This window comes from Rhinolophus hipposideros (genome assembly GCF_964194185.1).
Source record: "Rhinolophus hipposideros genome assembly, chromosome: 2".
Classification (NCBI taxonomy): domain Eukaryota; kingdom Metazoa; phylum Chordata; class Mammalia; order Chiroptera; family Rhinolophidae; genus Rhinolophus; species Rhinolophus hipposideros.
The window spans coordinates 45,423,171-45,433,802 of record NC_138048.1 but is presented as its reverse complement, the minus strand read 5'-3'; the positions used below and the strand labels follow the sequence as shown (position 1 = coordinate 45,433,802).

The following is a 10,632-nucleotide window of genomic DNA, read 5'->3' as shown; positions in this document are numbered from 1 at the left end:
AAGATGGTGGCTTAAAATAGCACAGATTTATTATATTACTATCCTGGAGTTCAAAAATCTGAAATGGGTCTCAGGGCTGGAATCAAGGCATCAGCGTGACTGCATCTGGAGGCCCTTGGGGTGAATCTGTTCTTTTGTGCTGTACAGCTTCTAGTGGCTGCTCCCACTGATCCACTTGCGGCTTCCTTCCAAAAATCACATCACTTTGACCTCTGCTTTCTTCATTGTATCGTCTTTGACTCTGGCCCTCCTGCCTCCCCATTAAAGTACTGTTGTTATCACAGTGAGCCCACTGGACAATTCAGGATATCTCCATCTCAAAATTCTTAACTTAATCTTATGTGCAAAGTCCCTTTTACCATATATGGTAGCATAGTCACAGGTTCTGGGGATTAGGACATGGAGGAGGGAGACATTATTTTGTCCATCAGAAGGCTGTAATAGTAACACAGGCAGAAGATGGTGACTTGGATTAGGATGTTACAGTGAGGATACTGGAGAATGACTGGATTTTAATTATTATTTTGAAATTAAAGTCAAACAGCATTTCCTGATGGATAAGTTGTGAGGTATGATGGAAGAAACGGAGAGTTGAGTCAAGAATGACTCCAAATATCCAAAGTTTCTTGAGCCATGGTCTGTGAGAACAGGGGCCACACCTGTCTTCTTCTTTACTTCTACATTTCCAAAACCTAAGTAGCACAGTGCCCAACACATAGTAAATGCCTAATAAATATTCACCAACTGTAAATTTTCTTAGTATAGAAAATAAGTATGATTAAAGAAAAGTAGAAAATAGGGAGGGGGGAATCAGCAGCAAAGGAAACCCTCATTCTCAAACCTGCAAAATTACTTTAGCATTTTTTATTATTTGTTTCAAAATTTTATTACATAAGCAGATTTTTCTTTTTATATTTTTGTGATAATATTTTAGCACTAAACCTGCTATTCTGTGTCCTTAAACTATATTTTTAACTTAACATTTTCCCATGTTTATAGTCTTCATTGATATCAATTTTAATAACTTTTATAGAAATTCTTTCAGTGGATGTTTTATAATTTAAATATTTATTCCCTTATTGTTGGACATTCAGGTAGTTTTAGCGTTTTCACTGCTATAAAGCCATTATTAATATGTTCCTTGCATATTTTTTCCATGTTATATTCTTAGGTTAGGGTCCCAGAAGTAAGACACTGACAAAAGATATGACATTTTTCCCCACAAATTTTCATGCAGAGTGCCAAGTTATTTACAAAACAGTTGTTCTCATTTCTATGGTCAAATCTAATGTGTGAGTATACCAGCACCTATGGATCTTCCTAGTAATAAGTATTGTCACTCAAAATATTCCTTTTTATTAGCTGAGAAAGTTTCTAAAACTGTTGATTCCTTTTCCTTTGTTTGTCAACTAGTTGTAATTCCTCTTTTATAAATTATCTTTTCATATATCTATTATACTTTCTAATTAGTATATCTGAACTCCTCAATTAATACAATTATAAAGTCTCTGTCTATAAAATGTATTTTTAATAAGAATTAATTATGTCAGAAAACAGTATGCACATATCTAGAGGGCAACTGAGTTACAAATGGACACATGAGAACACAATAAACACAGTAAGAAGAATGGACACCGGGCTAGACTATATTCATCAAGTTCAAGCAGATCTGTGAGTCCCCTGGTCAGCAAGCTGGTCTTCTGGATACACTCCTTCTGCATGTCAGTTTGAAACATCTACATCAGGGGTGTCAAAACTGCAGCCCGCGGGCCAACTGTGGTCCGCAATCCATTGTTAATTGGCCCGCAGCAAATTCCAAAAATATATTTAGTTTAACTTAAATAAACCAGGTGAGGCAATATGTACTTCACCTCGAGTGAGTGGCCCGGCTGTTTGAGTATTTTAGCGCATATGTCCCATGGTAAAAAACGTTGAAAAAAGTTTGGACACCCCTGCTCTACATGGACCAATAAAGAAAAAGACAGAAAACGATTTTAAAGAACTGTTTTTCTAATAGAACTTACAAATAGAAAGAAAAAATATTAGAAACCTTATTATTAAATCAATATAAACCACATTTCATTTCATTTTTCTTGGAAAGTAGTTTAAATGAGATTGGATAACACAAAGTCATAAATAATAAAAGTTATCCACAAAACAGTAGACTAATGAACTTGATAGGCAGTGCCCTGGGACCTTCAGCGCCCTCTATCAGTGGATCCTGGCCCTATTGCCTGGGTGGGCGAGGGGCACGGCCTCTGGCCTAGGTGGGAACAGTTGGAGAGCCGCAGAGGTAGGAGCAGTTGGGGAGCCACCTTTTGCACCAGCTGCAGCGCACTGGCGGAACAAACACCAGCGACAGGAAAGCCAACTGCATCTTCCCACCCCCTTCATGATGTCCAAGGCCGAGGAAGCCAAGAAGCAGGCGGGCTGTGTGGTGGTGGAGAACCACATGAGGAATGACCAAGTTCTGGGAATTGGAAGTGAATCTCCAATTGTCCATGCTGTGCAGCGAATAGCTGAAAGACTGAAACAAGAGAATCTGAACCTCACCTGTATTCCCACTTCCTTCCAGGCCCCTCAGCTCATCCTGCAGGACACTTTAACTCTCAGTGACCTGGGACGGCACCCAGTGATTGACCTCTCCATGGATGGTGCTAATGTAGTAGACGCTGATCTCAATCTCATCAAGGGTGGTGGAGGCAGCCTGACCTGGGAGAAGATTGCGCTGGCTCTGTAAGTAGCTTCATTGTGATTGCTGATTTCAGAAATGATTCAAAGAACCTTGGGGATTGGTGGTACAAGGGAATTGCCATCGAGGTCATCCCAATGGCTTATGTCCCAGTGAGCTGCGCAGTGACTCAGAAGTTTGGGGGGCGTGACTGAACTTCAAATGGCTGTCAAAGGCAGGTCCTGTGGTGACAGCTAATGGGAATTTTATCCTGGACTGGAAGTTTGACCGGGTGCACAAATGGAGTGAAGTGAACACAGCTGTCAAAATGGTGCCAGGTGTGAGGGACACAAGCCTATTCATCAACATGGCTAAGAGAGTCTGCCTCGGGAGGCAGGATGCTTGTGACCATGAGGGAGAAGCCTTTCTACTGACCCTACAGGAGTGGAGTGAGTCCATCTCCAGTCCTCCCCCACAGCAGAGGTGGATATGCCACTCCAGGAGCCTTTGGCTTGATGTATTTGTGCCAGGCGGACAGCGAGAAGGCTTGGGGTGTTGGGTAGTTAAATCCAGTCTTCTGAAGTATTGTTATTAAATGCCTTTAAAAAAAAACAGAGATACAAACATATATATGTTTACTTTAAAAAAAAGAACTTGATAAATTGCAAAGGGGACAGAGGGCATCCTGGATGTTATGGGACAAGATACTGCTTTCACTTCTTTTTTTCAACTCTTCAATTAATATTTGCAGGAGTAAGCAGCACATTAATATTTTTTGAAATGATGCTATATTAGGCAATGTTGTAAACATGGCTAATGACTTAGAAACTACTTATCTGGAACTTGAAAAGGTTACAAATATGGACTTAAATCAAAATGAGATTAAACTGGGAGAATGTAAACTAGTACATCTGGGAAGAAATTGAATCAGATTTATAGTCCTCCTGAGAAATCTGGTAAGTGATAATATTAAAAGATAAGAACAAGTTGGTTCCTAAATAAAAATAAAGTTCGTAATACAATAGTAGTTAAAAAAGGTCAATGTGATTTGAAATGCATAAAGAAAACTTTTTAAAAAGCAAAGAGGAAAATGAAACAGGAAGCAATAATCAATTCTATTATTAAAATGTGGGGTCTTCTAGTCCATGAAACATATTTAGACAATAAGGCAACTAGTTTGAAAATGGAAGGAGTTATTTGGAAAGAAAGGCTTTCATAAACAAATATGTTTATTTAACAGCTGAAGTATCCCACAGACATGTTCACATGTTGCTGTTCTGTGCAGTGTGTCCTATTTTGCATTTGTTTAAACTCTGAAAGTGTTCCCCTCTCCCCGTTTCCCATTCTTATTGTCACCACCACTGTCCTATCCAGGTTCTCATCCTTTCATCCTTCATCACTTCTAGTCCCACTTACCAGCTTTTGTTTATGTTGTTGCTTTAGACTTGAAGTCTCTTGCTCCCATCTCAACCTAAAAAATACACACTCATTCTTCAACCTTAGTTCAAGTGCCATCTCCTTGCTAATCTTTGTGGATTGTCCCCCAACCAATTAAATTTAATTGCTTCTCACTTGTAGCTATACTACTCATAGGCCACGCATGCCACCTGGACCGGGGAAAAGAGACTATCTTGTACAGTGAATGGTTGCTATTTTCCAAGCCCCCAAACTAGTTTCCTTACATGTATTAACCCACTGTACCCTTACACCTACCTTGTGGTATGGACACTATTAGCCCTGTCTTGCAGATGAGAAAACGACAGATAAGAAATGTAACCAGAAAGTAAGTGGTGGGGAGGATTTGAACTGATTCCAGTACTTGTGGTTTAATTTTAGCTTATTTATTCTTGTTTTCTTTTCTATTTTACAATATTGCCTCTCGGTAGTCATTTTAAAACACAGATAACACAGCAGAGTACGGCGTGTGTATGTTTGGGGTGGGTGGGGGAGGAAATCCAGTGGACACTCATCAAATAGTAACAAAATAAAAACTGTCTTTCAATAGCTCCACCTCTCCAAGTTTACCTGCTGGATATAGCTCCCAGTGAAACTCAAAGATTGAACTGAACTACATTGAGTGACTGGTATATTTTAAAATATGTCAGAAATCTATACGAATGGGAATTATCGTCCTAGTCATCTTAAGGGAAGTGTGCAATTATAGAGAACAAGAGATGTCTACAATACCAAATGTGATGATTTATATAAAAAGAAAAGGTTGAATTAAGGGTAATAACAAAAATTATGACAGGAATTTCCCATCTCTCTAAGAAAATCACAAATTAATGATTCAAGCAAGATTTTTGGGTACCATGCTAACCCTGAGGCCCAATTCAGATAAGCCTCTAGACAAGCTTTATGTTTTAATGATTTTCTGTGGCTGTTCCTAGGAATCTCATCAAACAATGAGGAGAAAGGGTTCTGTCTTTCAGAGCTTCACATATCAACACCAAAAAAGGATAAATAGATTCTCCTTATTTCTACCTTAAATGCTAGTAAAAATAGAACTCATTTATCCAACACATATAAATGAGGATCTATTATGTGCCATGCCCTGTTTCAGGAAGTTAGGGATACAATGTTAAACAAAACAGATGTGATGACTTCCTTCATGAAGTTTACAGATAATATAATTTAGTGCTTTTGCAACTGTGTATTGTGGCCTAATAATGGAGTGTGAAATTAACTTGATGAATTTTGACCTTCTTTTAAAAAAATGAAATAGAATAGCTATTTCTATTTCTAACATGCTTATATATTAGAGAGAAATTAACATAAAATGGTAACCATTGCTTTGCAAATCTTTTATTTCAGTTATATGAGTATGCGTATATATTTGTGTACTGTATTTCTTTCTATGAATTATAGGAAAAAAACATAAAAGTGATTTTTTTTCCTGGTAAAATTTATAGCTTAAAAAGTTAATTGTAATAGCTGAAACTTATGTGGTACTTTCAATGAGATAGACACAGTTCCATGTGAGCTATATGAAAACAAAAATGCTTAATTCTCACCACAACTCTGTAGGTAGGGAATACTGTTATTCTAACTTTAAAGTTGAGAAAACTGAGAAAGAGATGTTTACGTTCCAAAGTCCCATAGCTAGATAGTGGGAGAAGAGGGATCTGAGCTCAGACAATTTGTCTTCAGAGACCATCCTCTTAATTACTTCGTTGTACCCACTTGCCTATGAGACAGACAAGACTTGCCTCAAAAGAAGTATATTTTGCATTGCAGGCTGAAGGGATGAAATCATCTGACCTGTTCTGGATTCGTATAACTATATTGGAGGTGTTGTGTAATAAGAATGGATGTGGGCATGTGTGCAGCTTGATAGTAGAGCAAGAAGAGTATCCCAGCTTGAACCTTAAGCCATGAGCACCTCTGGGATACAGAAAAGATGGGGCATGCCTATATGGGAGCTCTTGGAAGTCTAATAGAGACATAAGAGTCCAGTTATAATGTCCTGTCATTAGAAAGCCGTAGATGTGAGTGGAACTTAGCATATTTTTACTCAGGTTGACCCTTCGGCCCAGGGCTTTAGCCTAACAGTGGTTCTAATCATTGTATTGCCAGTTACTAGCTATGTAACTTAAGGTGACATGCTGAATCTCTATGCCTTATTGTTGTGTTTTCACTGTCATTGTCATCATCATCATCATCATCATCTTAAATCTGTATCTGAAGGAGAGAGCCCCATAAATAAAGATGGTGAAGTGATTTTATTAAAAATTCTGTGAGGTGTTGAGAGCATGTGTTCTCAAACTTTAATGCACCTAAAGATCATCTGAGAAGTACGAAAAGATGCAGAGTCTTAACCATATTGTCAGAGACATTGACTGAGTCAATGTGGAATGGGCCACAGGTAATAAGTGAATGTAGTCCCTTTGTGAAAAAAAACTAGTATGGTGTAATGGAAAATAACACAGTGGTGGAGGAAAGACATTCTAGCAGGAGATCCCACTCAGCATTGCCAAATGGAGGCCTGGGTCACCACCATCACTGTGGCAGCAGGGGCAGGCGTGGTTTTCTACAGTGTGGCAGCTTTGTCACAGTAGAGCTGTGTGAACAGGGTGTGCTCATGGCTCTGAGTAGCACCGGGAGATTGGCGAAAGTAATGTGAGCGTGTGTAATAATCCAGAGGATTCTCTGCCATAATTGGGAGAGGCTTTGAAAGCAGTTGACATTCACAATAGCAAACTGGAAGTGTAATGTTTGTACTTGTCAAAACCTTGCTTTGGTTTAATTGCAGAATAACATGGTTTGAAAACAGCGGTTGTATATACCTAAGATTTGTAGGCAAGATATATTTTATGATTACAAGAAAAAAAATTAAAGAACAGGTAAAAGAATTGGGGAATGAAAACTTAAGGGCATATCCTATAATACTGCCATCATTTTAGGTTTTTTACTTAAATACCTCAAACCGTGTTTGAGGTGATTGTAACTCCTTAAAACTTGATCAATAATTCCCACATCAGACAGACTATCTCCTATCTATGATTAGAATGGCCACAACTACCTCAGAATATCCTCAGATATCCATTGAGGTTTCTATACTACAAAGCATTCTGAATAATATCTCAGGTAGATCTTGTGGTCTTATAGGTTAGTGGTGGGAGAGGAGAGGGAGGGGTTGAGGGAAGGAAGTGGAAAAACAAGAGAACATAAAGGGTGAATGCTTTAGAACAAAAAGAATTATGCTAACCAATGGAAATTTAGAAATATAAAATGCTTTTTATCGTCTACTCACTTCCTTCCTTTGTAGTTATAATACATTTGAAGTTGTCCGTCTTTTATCTCTCAAATGATGGCTTTGATTAGAGCAGATCATTCATTGGTTGTTGTCATGACCTGAAATTAGGCATATGGAGTACTGGGTTGCTTTTCCTTCCTGAGTAGAATTGTGACAAGCAATCTCAACTTCAACACTATTGACATTTTTGGATTAAACACTTCTTTGTTTGGGGGGTTTCATTGTAGGATGTTTAGCAGTACCCTTGGCCACTACTCATTACATGTGATTAGCAATTTTCCTTTAGTTGTGACCACCAAAAATGTCTCCAGAGGCTGGCAAATGGTCCTCTGGAGGCACAGTTGCCCCTAGAGAAGAAATCCTGCCTTACAGGGTCACGAGTGACCCAGCTGCCCCTCTTCGTTCCATTGTTTGGCACCACACTATTTGACTGCTATGAAACCTGCTACTGCTTCCTTGCAAATATTTTCACGATGTGTCACAGCTAAGGTTCCCAGAACTCAGTGGTGTGCTACTTGACATTATTAGATTATTTTTGGCCACTGGCAAAGTTCCTAAGCAATTCAAAAGTAACTGTTATTTCGATGCAGCTGAAAACATTGCCTCCAGATCTGAGAGTTATTGACTATCCTATCAAGGCCCAACATTTCCTGATAGTTTCTCATTTCTTACCTCTGCATTTAACGATTTGAGAGCATCTTTAAAGTTCATGTAATTTGAATTCTAACAGAAAATTCTAGAAGCCACGTCTCCTGTGGAAATGTCTCTCTGCTTACCAACAGTGTGCTGCTGCTCTCCAGGTCATGACCCTCTTGTTTTCCCTAAAATGTGCCTTTGTTTTGATCAGCCCTATGATTTTAGAAGTCTTGTCTTAAAGTTGCTTAATCTGAATCAGATACATAATTTTCTCTCTCTCTCTTGCATATGGTAATGGCTTGCATTAACTGCAGAATTTCATTGTTTATAGGTGTTATTTTGACTTCCCTGATTTGATTGTTGCTGAATTAGTGAAACTTCAGGATGAGACAGTAATTCTGTGACAAAGATTTTCTCCCTGACCAGGTTCTTTGAGTTCTTCTCCTAGGCTCCATCCTTGGGCCTCGACCTGAAGATCCCAGTTCTAACAAGAATTTGTCAATTTAAGGAGAATCTGTCACCTTAAATATGTGAGCAAATTTCCTCATCCCCACTCCCACCCCACCCCATCCTCCAGGTGATACGTGATCATGCTGAGCTGCCTTCAGCAAGGACCCTGTTAGATCAGTTTAGCAAAAATTCTCCCTGCATGTGGTGTTTCCTTTTAGTAACTTCCCATCTGCTGGCCCTCTTTCCCTGCCACTGCGTAACCTGCTTGTTGGCTACAAATCCCCACTTGTTGTATTCAGAATTGAGCCCCGTTCTACACTGAAATCTCTCTCCCTTTATTGTCATAGTTTCTGAACAAAAATATACATTTACTGCTTTAACTACTAAACCTTGCTGCAATTGCCAGGTAGGGTCCTCTATTTGTATCTAACAATGCCTTGAGGAGTTTTTTCACTCAAGACTTCATAAAGAGTACAAAAGGGTTGGTTGAGAAGAGGGAATTATCACAGTCGGAGCTAAATCTGAAACTATATCATGCTCACTAATATTCATGGATGATGAAGGGAAGGATAGTCTACCAAAAGTTTCACTATGATTTAGAGACCAAGTAGCTTCAAGGGAAGAGACTCATTCTGAGGTGCGGTAATAAAGTTGAGGCTGGCAAACTCAGTGACAGGCTAATGAGCCTTCACAAATGAGGAGAGGAAAGGACATTTTGAGGAGCAGTAAAGAGTTGCTCATATTATCCTCAGTCCCACCAATCTCTGGTGAGATCTGTGACAGATGATATTAAATTAAAAAACATTTTAATCTCTGTATGATACTAAGATATCAAGGTAGGACTATTTGTGGCTTACAGATAAATTAGAATGAAAGAAATTAATTGAAGCAGGATATGACCCTTAAAGATTTGGAGGGAAATTCTTTTTTTTTTGGTAATTAAAATTTATTGGAGTGACAATGGATAGTAAAATTACATACGTTTCAAGTGTACAATTCTATAATACATCATATATATATATATATCACATTGTGTGTTCACCACCCAGAGTCAGTTCTTCCATCACCATATATTTGACACCTTTTACTCTATTCTACTATCCCCCCCTCATCCTCTGGTAACCACTGTGTCTATGAGTTTTTGTTTCATTATTTGTTTGTCTTGTTCCTTTGTTGCTTTCAGTTTTATAACCCACATATCAGTGAAGTCATATGGTTCTCGACTTTCTCTGTCTGACTTATTTTCCTTAGCATAATAATCTCAAGATCCATCCATGTTGTTGTAAAGGGCACTACTTCATCTCTTCTTATGGCAGAGTAGTATTCCATTGTGTACATATAACACAATTATTCCATTGTGTACATATAACACAACTTCTTTATCCATTCATGTATCGAAGGACACTTTCGTTGTTTCCATATCTTGGCCACCATAAATAAAGCTGCAGTGAACATTGGAACACTTATATCTTTATGGATAAATGTTTTCAGATTTTTTTTGGTAGATACCCAGGAGAGGGATTGCTGGGTCATATGGTAATTCTATTCATAATTTTTTGAGGAACCTCCACACTGCCTTCCGTAGCAGCTGCACCAGTCTGCATTCCCACCAACAGTGTATGTGGAGGCTTTTTCTCCACAGCCTCTCCAATATTTGTTATTATTTGTCTTGTTGATGATAGCCATTCTAACTGGTGTGAGGTGATATCTCATTGTGGTTTTTATTTGCATTTCTCTGATGATTAGTGATGTTGAGGATTTTTTCATATGTCTATTGGCCATTTGTATGTCCTCTGGAGAAATGTCTCTTTAGGTCCTCTGCCCATTTTTTAATTGGATTGTTTGTTTTTTTGTTGTTGAGTTGTATGAGTTCCTTATATATTTCGGATATTAGCCACTTATCGGAGGCGTCGTTTGCAAAAATCTTCTCCCATTCCGTTGGTTGCCTCTTTGTTTTGTCAATGGTTTCTTTTGCTGTGCAGAAGAAGCTTTTTAATTTGATATAGTCCTGTTCATTTATTTTAGCTTTTACTTCCTTTACCTTTGGAGTCAAATTCATAAAGTGCTCTTTGAACCCAAGGTCCATAAGTTTAGTACCTATGTTTTCTTCTATGCAGTT

The 10,632-nt window shown here is 38.4% G+C and overlaps 1 pseudogene across 1 annotated transcript; it reads left to right on the top strand.

The window, feature by feature from the left end:
* The first annotated feature begins 1,627 nt into the window (after nt 1-1,627).
* On the top strand, nt 1,628-3,105 carry LOC308510068 (ribose-5-phosphate isomerase-like; annotated as a pseudogene). The gene is made up of 2 exons: nt 1,628-1,671; nt 2,182-3,105. The product of its transcript is annotated as a ribose-5-phosphate isomerase-like (transcript).
* The last annotated feature ends 7,527 nt before the right edge of the window (nt 3,106-10,632 follow it).